Raw genomic sequence first — 11,524 nt, 5'->3', positions numbered from 1 at the left:
AGGAGGCTTCCAGGGCCCTGTCTTCCCTATGTCAGGGGAATAGATCCATAACGGATTATTCTATTGAGTTTCGCACTCTCGCTGCCTCTAGTGACTGGAACGAGCCGGCTTTGCTCGCTCGCTGGAGGGTTCCACGTCGAGGTTAAGGATGAGATCCTCTCCCGGGAGGTTCCTTCCAGTCTGACTCCTTAATAGCTCTCGCTATTCGCATAGCGACGGCTTGATCTTCGTCCGTCGAGCTCGTGGAAAGGAGCTCACGTTCTCCGTTGCTCCCCTCCCCTCCATCACTGCCACCTGCCGCATCACTGCCACCTCCCCCCGCTCGGCTCCTCGGATGCTGAGCCTATGCAGCTGGGGGGTATTCGCATCTCGGCCAAGGAGAGGGAACGGAGAATCACCTGGCCGCCTTGCCTCTACTGCGGCCCGCTGGTCATTTCTGTCACCATGCCCAGCAGCCAGAGCTCATCAGTAAGAGTGAGGCTACTGGTGAGCGCAACTGAGCTCAGGCCTTCTCCTTCTGGATCACGCACACCTTTTCCGGTCCATCTCCTGCCCGGTTCATCTGCTTCCTGCAGTGCCTTGGATAGACTCTGGGGCGGAGGGCTGTTTTATGGACGAGACCTGGGCTCGGGAACATGACATTCCTCTCAGACAGTTAGGGAGCCCAGGGCCTTGTTCGCTTTAGATGGTAGTTCTCTCCCCAAGATTCAGCGTGAGACGCTGCCTTTAACCCTCACTGTCTCTGGTAATCATAGCGAAACCATTTCTTTTTTAATTTTTCGTTCACCTTTTACACCTGTTGTTTTGGGTCATCCCTGGCTAGTGCGCCATAACCCTTCTATTAATTGGTCTAGTAATACTATCCTATCCTGGAATGTTTCTTGTCATGTAACCTGTTTAATGTCTGCTATCCCTCCTGTTTCCTCTGTCTCTTCTTCACAGGAGGAGCCTGGCGATTTGACAGGGGTGCCGGAGGAGTATCACGATCTGCGCACGGTGTTCAGTCGTTCCAAGGCCACTTCTCTCCTCCACACCGGTCGTATGACTGTAGTATTGATCTCCTTCCGGGAACTACTCCCCCGGGGTAGATTATACTCTCTGTCGGCTCCCGAACGTAAGGCTCTCGAGGATTATTTGTCGGTTTCGCTCGACGCCGGTACCATAGTCTCCTCCTCCTCTCCCGCCGGAGCGGGGTTTTTTTTTGTTCAGAAGAAGGACGGGTCCCTGCGCCCATGCGTGGATTATCGAGGGCTGAATGACATAACAGTTAAGAATCGTTATCCGCTTCCTCTTATGTCTTCAGCCTTCGAGATCCTGCAGGGAGCCAGGTTTTTCACCAAATTGGACCTTCGTAACGCCTACCATCTCGTGCGCATCAGGGAGGGGGACGAGTGGAAGACGGCGTTTAACACTCCGTTAGGGCACTTTGAATACCGGGTTCTTCCTTTCGGCCTCGTTAACGCTCCAGCTGTCTTTCAGGCACTAGTTAACGACGTCCTGAGAGACATGCTGAACATTTTTGTTTTCGTTTACATGGACGATATCCTGATTTTTTCACCGTCTCTCTCGATTCATGTTCAGCACGTGCGACGCGTCCCTCCAGCGCCTTTTGGAGAACTGTCTTTATGTGAAGGCTGAGAAGTGCACTTTTCATGCCGCTCTGTCCCTTTTCTCGGTTCCGTTATTTCCGCTGAGGGCATTAAGATGGATCCCGCTAAGGTCCAGGCTGTCATTGATTGGCCCGTTCCTAAGTCACGCGTCGAGCTGCAGCGCTTTCTGGGCTTCGCTAATTTCTACCGTCGTTTCATCCGTAATTTCGGTCAGGTGGCAGCTCCTCTCACAGCCCTTACTTCTGTTAAGACGTGCTTAAGTGGTCCGTTTCCGCCCAGGGAGCTTTTGATCTTCTTAAGAATCGTTTTACATCCGCACCTATTCTTGTTACACCTGACATCTCTAGACAGTTTGTTGTTGAGGTTGACGCGTCAGAGGTGGGCGTGGGAGCCATTCTTTCTCAGCGCTCTCTCTCTGACGGCAAGGTCCATCCTTGCGCGTTTTTCTCTCATCGCTTATCGCCGTCAGAACGTAACTATGATGTTGGTAATCGCGAACTGCTCGCCATCCGCTTAGCCCTAGGCGAATGGCGACAGTGGTTGGAGGGGGCGACTGTTCCTTTTGTCGTTTGGACTGACCATAGGAACCTTGAGTACATCCGTTCAGCCAAACGACTTAATGCGCGTCAGGCTCGTTGGGCTCTGTTTTTCGCTCGTTTCGAGTTTGTTATTTCTTATCGTCCGGGCTCAAAAACACCAAACCTGATGCTTTATCTCGTCTCTTCAGTTCTTCTGAGGTCTCCACCGACCCCGATGGGATTCTCCCTGAGGGGCGTGTTGTCGGGTTGACTGTCTGGGGAATTGAGAGGCAGGTAAAGCAAGCACTCGCTCACACTCCGTCGCCGCGAGCTTGTCCTAGGAACCTTCTGTTCGTTCCCCGTTCCTACTCGTCCGGCCGTTCTTCAGTGGGCCCACTCTGCCAAGTTAGCCGGCCACCCCGGCGTTCGGGTACGCTCGCTTCCATTCGCCAGCGTTTCTGGTGGCCCACTCGGGAACGTGACGCGCGTCGATTTGTCGCCGCTTGTTCGGTCTGCGCGCAGACTAAATCTGGGAACTCTCCTCCTGCCGGCCGTCTCAGACCGCTTCCCATTCCCTCTCGACCGTGGTCTCACATCGCTTTAGATTTTATCACCGGACTGCCTTCATCAGCGGGGAAGACAGTTATTCTTACGGTTGTCGATAGATTCTCTAAGGCGGCTCATTTCATTCCTCTCGATAAGCTCCCTTCTGCTAAGGAGACGGCTCAGATCATTATCGAGAATGTTTTCCGAATTCATGGCCTTCCGTCTGACGTCGTTTCCGACAGAGGCCCGCAGTTCACGCCTCAATTTTGGAGGGAGTTTTGCCGTTTGATTGGGGCTTCCGTCAGTCTCTCGTCCGGCTTTCATCCCCAGTCTAACGGTCAAGCCGAACGGGCCAATCAGACTGTTGGTCGCATTTTACGCAGTCTTTCTTTCGTAACCCTGCGTCTTGGTCAGAACAGCTCCCTGGGCAGAGTACGCCCACAACTCGCTTCCCTCGTCTGCTACCGGTCTATCCCCTTTTCAGTGTAGCCTCGGGTACCAGCCTCCGCTGTTCTCATCTCAGCTCGCCGAGTCCTGCGTCCCCTCCGCTCAGGCTTTTGTCCAGCGTTGCGAGCGCACCTGGAAGGGGGTCAGGTCGGCACTTTGCCGTAATAGGGCGCAGACTGTGAGGGCCGCTACTAAGCGTAGGACCAAGAGTCCTAGATATTGTTGCGGTCAGAGAGTATGGCTCTCCACTCAGAACCTTCCCCTTAAGACAGCTTCTGCAAGTTGGCCCCGCGGTTCATTGGTCCGTTCCGTATTTCCCAGGTCATTAATCCTGTCGCAGTGCGACTTCTTCTCCCGCGCTATCTTCGTCGCGTCTCACCCGGTCTTCCATGTCTCCTGTGTTAAGCCCGTTCTTCGCGCCCCGCTCGTCCCTCCCCCCCATCCTTGTCGAGGGCGCACCCATCTACAGGGTTCGTAAGATTTTGGACATGCGCCCTCGGGGCCGTGGTCATCAGTACCTAGTGGATTGGGAGGGGTACGGTCCTGAGGAGAGGAGTTGGGTTCCCTCTCGGGACGTGCTGGACCGTTCGCTGATCGATGATTTCCTCCGTTGCCGCCAGGTTTCCTCCTCGAGTGCGCCAGGAGGCGCTCGGTGAGTGGGGGGTACTGTCATGTCTTGTTATGTCTGTTCCTGTCCTTTCTCTTCACTCTCTCTCTGCTGGTCTTTTTAGGTTACCTTCTCTGTCTCTCATTCCTCAGCTGTTCTACATCTGCCCTAACTAGCTCTTTCACTCTTCCCCACCTGTTCTCTCTTCCCCTCTGATTAGGTCTCTATTTCTTTCTCTGTTCCTGCTACTTTCAGTGTCTGATTCTTGTTTGTGTTTTTTGATGCCAGAAGCAAGCTGTCGTCTCGTTTGCTTCCACCTTGTCCTGTCCTGTCGGAGTCTGCCTGGCAGGAGCATCCTGCACTATACTAACGTTCTTTTTGTTCCGCTGACAACGTTGGAAGAGGATTTATGCCATTCCTGTATTTTCATTAAAGAATCCCTGTTTTCTGTTAAAACCGCTGGTCTTCACTCAAGTTCATAGCATTTAGTGAATAATTGGTTGGTGAGCGGACCCCAGACCTCACAACCATAAAGGGCAATGGGTTCTACAGATTAATGGGTTCTACAGATTAATGGGTTCTACAGATTAATGGGTTCTACAGTAGAATGTTTTGCCAGACCTGAATTGGGATGTTGAGTTTTATGTTCCTCTTGATGGCACAGAAGGCCTTGTCTCTCAGACCGTTCACAGCCTTACTCCCCTCTCTCTCTCTCTCTCTCCGTATCTCACTCCCCCCTTTCCTCGGTCTCTCTGTCTCTCTGTCTCTCTGTCTCTCTGTCTCTCTGTCTCTCTCTGTCTCTCTCTCTCTCTCTCTCTCTGCCTCTCTCTGCCCCTCTCTCTCTCTCTCTGCCCCTCTCTCTCTCTCTCTCTCTCTGCCCCTCTCTCTCTCTCTCTCTCTCTCTCTCTGCCCCTCTCTCTCTCTGCCCCCCTCTCTCTCTCTCTCTCTCTCTGTATCTCACTCCCCCTTTCCCCCTCTCTCTCCCCTCTCTCCCCCCCTCTCTCTCTCCCCCTCTCTCTCTCCCCCCCAGATGTTCCAGGTAATCCAGCCAGAGAGGGCTCTCTACATCCAGGCCAATAACTGTGTGGAGGCCAGGGACTGGATAGACATCCTGACCAAGGTCAGCCAGTGCAACAGGAAGAGACTGAGCACCTACCACCCCTCAGCTTACCTCAACGGTCACTGGCTCTGCTGCAAGATGTCTGCCGACACAGAACCAGGCTGTACACCCTGTACTGGGTGAGTAACTGGGTTGCTCTCTGTCTGTCTCTGTCTGTCTGTCTCTCTCTCTCTGTCTGTCTTTCTCTCTGTCTGTCTTTCTCTCTGTCTCGCTAATGCAAAGGAGATTGGAATGACAAGTGGACTACACGTCTCGAATGTTCAGAAAGTTAAGCTTACGTAGCAAGAATCTTATTGACTAAAATGATTGAAATGATACAGTACTGCTGGAGTAGGCTAGCTGGCAGTGGCTGCGTTGTTGACACTACACTAATCACTACACTAATCAAGTCGTTCACGTCGAGTGTAATAGTTTCTACTAGTGCTGCTATTCGGGGGCTAGCCCTGGCTAGCTGGCTAGCTAGCAGTGTTGATTGCGTTACGTTACGTTAAAGAGACGACAATAGCTGGCTAGCTAAACCTAGAAAATCGCTCAGTTTCTACAGTGCTGGTGGGCGGTGGGCGTTAGCTAGCTGCTTAGCCTAGCTGCTGGGCAGATAGCAGTGTGAGACTACGGTAGGGACAGTACGAAATACGATGGTTCGCAATTAGTCTTTGATACAAAGGCGGCTATGTAGCTAGCTAAGAAGAAATTGCTAAGATGCAAGAAAAATCAAACCGTTGTACTATAATGAAATGTAATGAAAATATAATGAAAAGTTATACTACCTGCGGACCGAAGTGTAGATGCGACAGCTCGCTCCAACCCGGAACCGGAAAGGCCCTCTGTGTCTCAGGGGCCTCCCAGTGGGTGGTGGTAATCATGATGTAGTTGTTTCTGTGTCTCAGGGGCCTCCCAGTGGGTCGTGGTAATCATGATGTAGTTGTTTCTGTGTCTCAGGGGCCTCCCCAGTGGGTGCGTGGTAATCATGATGTAGTTGTTTCTGTGTCTCAGGGGCCTCCCAGTGGGTGGTGGTAATCATGATGTAGTTGTTTCTGTGTCTCAGGGGCCTCCCAGTGCGTCGTGGTAATCATGATGTAGTTGTTTCTGTGTCTCAGGGGCCTCCCAGTGGGTGGTGGTAATCATGATGTAGTTGTTTCTGTGTCTCAGGGGCCTCCCAGTGGGTGGTGGTAATCATGATGTAGTTGTTTCTGTGTCTCAGGGGCCTCCCAGTGGGTGGTGGTAATCATGATGTAGTTGTTTCTGTGTCTCAGGGGCCTCCCAGTGGGTGGTGGTAATCATGATGTAGTTGTTTCTGTGTCTCAGGGCCTCCCCAGTGGGTGGTGGTAATCATGATGTAGTTGTTTCTGTGTCTCAGGGGCCTCCCAGTGGGTGGTGGTAATCATGATGTAGTTGTTTCTGTGTCTCAGGGGCCTCCCAGTGGGTGGTGGTAATCATGATGTAGTTGTTTCTGTGTCTCAGGGGCCTCCCAGTGGGTGGTGGTAATCATGATGTAGTTGTTTCTGTGTCTCAGGGGCCTCCCAGTGGGTGGTGGTAATCATGATGTAGTTGTTTCTGTGTCTCAGGGGCCTCCCAGTGGGTGGTGGTAATCATGATGTAGTTGTTTCTGTGTCTCAGGGGCCTCCCAGTGGGTGGTGGTAATCATGATGTAGTTGTTTCTGTGTCTCAGGGCCTCCCAGTGGGTGGTGGTAATCATGATGTAGTTGTTTCTGTGTCTCAGGGGCCTCCCAGCCAACATTCAGCTGGATGTGGACGGAGACAGAGAAGCTGAGAGAATCTACTGCCTGTTCAGCACGTACATGAACAAACTGGTCAACATGCAAGGTCAGATATACAGACGTGTGTGTGTGTGCGTGTGTGTGTGTGTGTGTGTGTGTGTGTGTGTGTGTGTGTGTGTGTGTGTGTGTGTGTGCTCTCAGCCTGGACCGTGTCCTCTCCCCCAGAGGCCTGTGTGTGTGTGTGTGTGTGTGTGTGTGTGTGTGTGTGTGTGTGTGTGTGTGTGTGTGTGTGTGTGTGTGTGTGTGTGTGTGTGTGTGTGTGTCTCTCAGCCTGACCGTGTCCTCTCCCCCAGAGGCCTGTGTGTGTGTGTGTGTGTGTGTGTGTGTGTGTGTGTGTGTGTGTGTGTGTGTGTCTCTAGCCTGACTGTGTCCTTCCCCCAGCCTGGCCGTGTGTGTGTGTGTGTGTGTGGTGTGTGTGTGTGTGTGTGTGTGTGTGTGTGTGTGTGTGTGTGTGTGTGTGTGTGTCTCCCAGCCTGACCGTGTCCTCTCCCCCAGAGGCCTGTGTGTGTGTGTGTGTGACCGTGTCCTCCCCCCAGAGGCCTGTGGCAGTAGATCAGTATATGACGGCCCAGAGCAGGAGGAGTATTCCAGCTTCCTCATCGACGATCCCCCGGGAGACCTATAAGACCCTGAGAGTCATCATCTCCTCTGTTCAGACACTGGAGCAGCAGCACACCAAGTACAAACGAGACATGTTCAGGAAGACCAAGATCGGCAGCCAGTAAGTCTCTTTCTCCTGTGGCTGGTTCTGGTCCGGAACAGGTCTGGTTCTGTTCCGAGACAGGTCTAGGTCTGGTCTGGGTCTGGTCCGGGACAGGTCTGGTTCTGGTCCGGGACAGGTCTGGTTCTGGTCCGGGACAGGCCTGGTTCTGGTCCGGGACAGGCCTGGTTCTGGTCCGAGACAGGTCTGGGTCTGGTCCGGGACAGGTCTGGGTCTGGTCTGGGACAGGTCTGGTTCTGGTCCGGGACAGGTCTGAGCAGTCTGGTTCTGGTCCGGGACAGGTCTGGAGTCTGGTCTGGGACAGGTCTGGTTCTGGTCCGGGACAGGTCTGAGACAGGTCTGGTTCTGGTCTGGGTCTGGTCTGGGTCTGGTCTGGTTCTGGTCCGGGACAGGTCTGAGACAGGTCTGGTTCTGGTCTGGGTCTGGTCTGGGACTGGTCTGGGTCTGGTCTGGTTCTGGTCCGGGACAGGTCTGAGACAGGTCTGGTTCTGGTCTGGGTCTGGTCTGGTTCTGGTCCGGGACAGGTCTGAGACAGGTCTGGTTCCGGTCTGGTTCTGATCTGGGTCTGGTCTGGGTCTGGTCCGGGACAGGTCAGGTTCTGGTCTGGTTCTGATCTGGGACAGGTCTGGGACAGTACTAACAGTCTAGAAGGGTCCGTGTAGTGGACATTCTCACACACACACACACACACACACACACACACACACATACACGCTAACACACTAACACACACACACACACACACACACACACACTCTGTAAAAATGTTCTGTAACATTTCACCCTCCTGACCACACCCCTCTTCTCTGTGTTCCGCAGGGATCATCCAATTGGAGACAAGAGTTTGTGTTACATCCACCAACAGTCTGAGAGCTCCACCTACTCCATCTAGCCCCGCCCACCAACCACTGCCATGAAGCGCAGAGCTCCGCCCCCGATGACCTGAGACCTAGCAACACTTCCTGGTTACTCCTGGTCCACGGCTTCCCATGGTGCATCTTTCAGAACACGGACACTCAGAGCCGAGGTCTAATGGGGTAGAATAGTCTATGATGATGTGCTACAACACAATGCTCTGGACTGTTGGTGTACCAGTGACCACGCACTTTAACCCGCCCCACAACGGACATAAAGCTACTGCCTCAGCACGTTCTGAAACAATCTTATTTTATTGTTCATGTTTTTGTAATGTTTGATAACAAAATGGTTTAAGTGGTTTATTCCTGGTGTGAAAACAACCGATTCCTTTGTATTTCAAGTCACACGGACCAAACTCTAGGTTGAAAGACTGTTCACTTGGGGTCACATCCGACTATGTATGTGTTGAACCCCCCCCCACCGCACTCCTTCCAGGGAAAGATGATGACAGAGGGAGGAGACGGGCAGGTCATCAGTCAGCGACATCGACCATGAGGACCCCTAGCTGTTCATCTAACTGATTAGTGCAGCCTTCATTTACAATCTGGATCGTCCTGTTTTAATTGTTTAAGAGTTGTAGTGTTTAATTCCGAGCCTGGTTCTGCTTTTGGTAGTTCTCTGCTGCCTCCTGGTCTGGGTCAGAACCCTGCTGCCTCCTGTCCCTGGGTCAGAACTCTGCTGCCTCCTGGTCTGGGTCAGAACCCTGCTGCCTCCTGGTCTGGGTCAGAACCCTGCTGCCTCCTGGTCTGGGTCAGAACCCTGCTGCCTCCTGGTCTGGGTCAGAACTCTGCTGCCTCCTGGCTCTGCCTTGGTCAGAACTCTGCTGCCTCCTGGTCTGGGTCAGAACTCTGCTGCCTCCTGGTCTGGGTCAGAACTCTGCTGCCTCCTGGTCTGGGTCAGAACTCTGCTGCCTCCTGGTCTGGTCAGAACCCTGCTGCCTCCTGGTCTGGGTCAGAACCCTGCTGCCTCCTGGTCTGGGTCAGAACTCTGCTGCCTCCTGGTCTGGGTCAGAACCCTGCTGCCTCCTGGTCTGGCTCAGCCCTGCTGCCTCCTGTCCTGGGTCAGAACTCTGCTGCCTCCTGGTCTGGGTCAGAACTCTGCTGCCTCCTGGTCTGGGTCAGAACCCTGCTGCCTCCTGGCCTGTACCCTGTCCCTGGGTCAGAACTCTGCTGCCTCCTGGCCTGTACCCTGTCCCTGGGTCAGAACTACAAATCCCAGTTGTGTATGCATTCCCTCAGATTTCTCCTGCTGTGAATCTAGTTAATGGTCAGGTCCAGGGCCTATGGAAGGTACGGGCCATTATGGTTCACTCTCTGCATTGTGGGAAACCAACTAAACTAACCTGGTGACTGGTTGCTATGTCCAAAGCAACAGAACTAACCCAGTGACTGGTTGCTATGTCCAAAGCAACAGAACGAACCCGGTGACTGGTTGCTATGTTCAAAGCAACAGAACTAACCCGGTGACTGGTTGCTATGTCCAAAGCAACAGAACTAACCCGGTGACTGGTTGCTATGTCCAAAGCAACAGAACTAACCCAGTGACTGGTTGCTATGTCCAAAGCAACAGAACGAACCCGGTGACTGGTTGCTATGTCCAAAGCAACAGAACTAACCCGGTGACTGGTTGCTATGTCCAAAGCAACAGAACTAACCCGGTGACTGGTTGCTATGTCCAAAGCAACAGAACGAACCCGGTGACTGGTTGCTATGTCCAAAGCAACAGAACTAACTCCGGTGACTGGTTGCTATGTCCAAAGCAACAGAACGAACCTGGTGACTGGTTGCTATGTCCAAAGCAACAGAACTAACCCAGTGACTGGTTGCTATGTTCAAAGCAACAGAACTAACCCGGTGACTGGTTGCTATGTTCAAAGCAACAGAACTAACCCGGTGACTGGTTGCTATGTCCAAAGCAACAGAACTAACCCGGTGACTGGTTGCTATGTTCAAAGCAACAGAACTAACCCGGTGACTGGTTGCTATGTCCAAAGCAACAGAACGAACCCGGTGACTGGTTGCTATGTTCAAAGCAACAGAACTAACCCGGTGACTGGTTGCTATGTTCAAAGCAACAGAACGAACCCGGTGACTGGTTGCTATGTTCAAAGCAACAGAACTAACCCGGTGACTGGTTGCTATGTCCAAAGCAACAGAACTAACCCGGTGACTGGTTGCTATGTTCAAAGCAACAGAACTAACCCGGTGACTGGTTGCTATGTCCAAAGCAACAGAACTAACCCGGTGACTGGTTGCTATGTCCAAAGCAACAGAACTAACCCGGTGACTGGTTGCTATGTCCAAAGCAACAGAACTAACCGGTGACTGGTTGCTATGTCCAAAGCAACAGAACTAACCCGGTGACTGGTTGCTATGTCCAAAGCAACAGAACTAACCTGGTGACTGGTTGCTATGTTCAAAGCAACAGAACTAACCCAGTGACTGGTTGCTATGTTCAAAGCAACAGATCTAGCTGGGCATCCATTCTCTCTGTAGTCCGTGGGTGTTGTTACATACAGAGCCTTCCATGATGGCAGACAGTCTTCTGTCGTCTGGCTACCGGTCGTTAGATAACATTCCACTCCTATGCCGTTGTTTCCTAATGGAAAGCAGCTAAACAGGCTGGCACCCAGACTATATTTTCTACATCTGTATTTCTGAAACAAGTCATATGTGTTGCTGAGATATCTTTGTATATCTCCACACCACAACCCATTTAAAAACCATAATGCCAATTGCTACAAATGTGTATTTTCTTATCTTTGTGTTTAAAAAAAAAAATGTTTGATGGTCCTCAACATTGAGTGTGTTTTCTATCTTCAGACTAGCGTCTTGTCCTACAGAATAGTCTGTACTTTAATGCTCCTTGTGTTTTATATCTTCAGACTAGCGTCTTGTCCTACAGAATAGTCTGTACTTTAATGCTCCTTGTGTTTTCTATCTTCAGACTAGCATCTTGTCCTACAGAATAGTCTGTACTTTAATGCTCCTTGTGTTTTCTATCTTCAGACTAGCATCTTGTCCTACAGAATAGTCTGTACTTTAATGCTCCTTGTGTTTTCTATCTTCATACTAGCGTCTTGTCCTACAGAATAGTCTGTACTTTAATGCTCCTTGTGTTTTCTATCTTCAGACTAGCGTCTTGTCCTACAGAATAGTCTGTACTTTAATGCTCCTTGTGTTTTATATCTTCAGACTAGCATCTTGTCCTACAGAATAGTCTGTACTTTAATGCTCCTTGTGTTTTCTATCTTCAGACG

The 11,524-nt window shown here is 51.7% G+C and overlaps 1 pseudogene; it reads left to right on the top strand.

Moving 5' to 3' along the window:
- Positions 1-345: 345 nt before the first annotated feature.
- LOC135537509 (ras GTPase-activating protein 3-like) lies at positions 346-8,685 on the top strand (annotated as a pseudogene).
- The last annotated feature ends 2,839 nt before the right edge of the window (positions 8,686-11,524 follow it).

This window comes from Oncorhynchus masou, unplaced genomic scaffold, assembly GCF_036934945.1.
Source record: "Oncorhynchus masou masou isolate Uvic2021 unplaced genomic scaffold, UVic_Omas_1.1 unplaced_scaffold_8027, whole genome shotgun sequence".
Classification (NCBI taxonomy): domain Eukaryota; kingdom Metazoa; phylum Chordata; class Actinopteri; order Salmoniformes; family Salmonidae; genus Oncorhynchus; species Oncorhynchus masou.
This window is presented reverse-complemented; position numbering and strand designations above follow the sequence as displayed.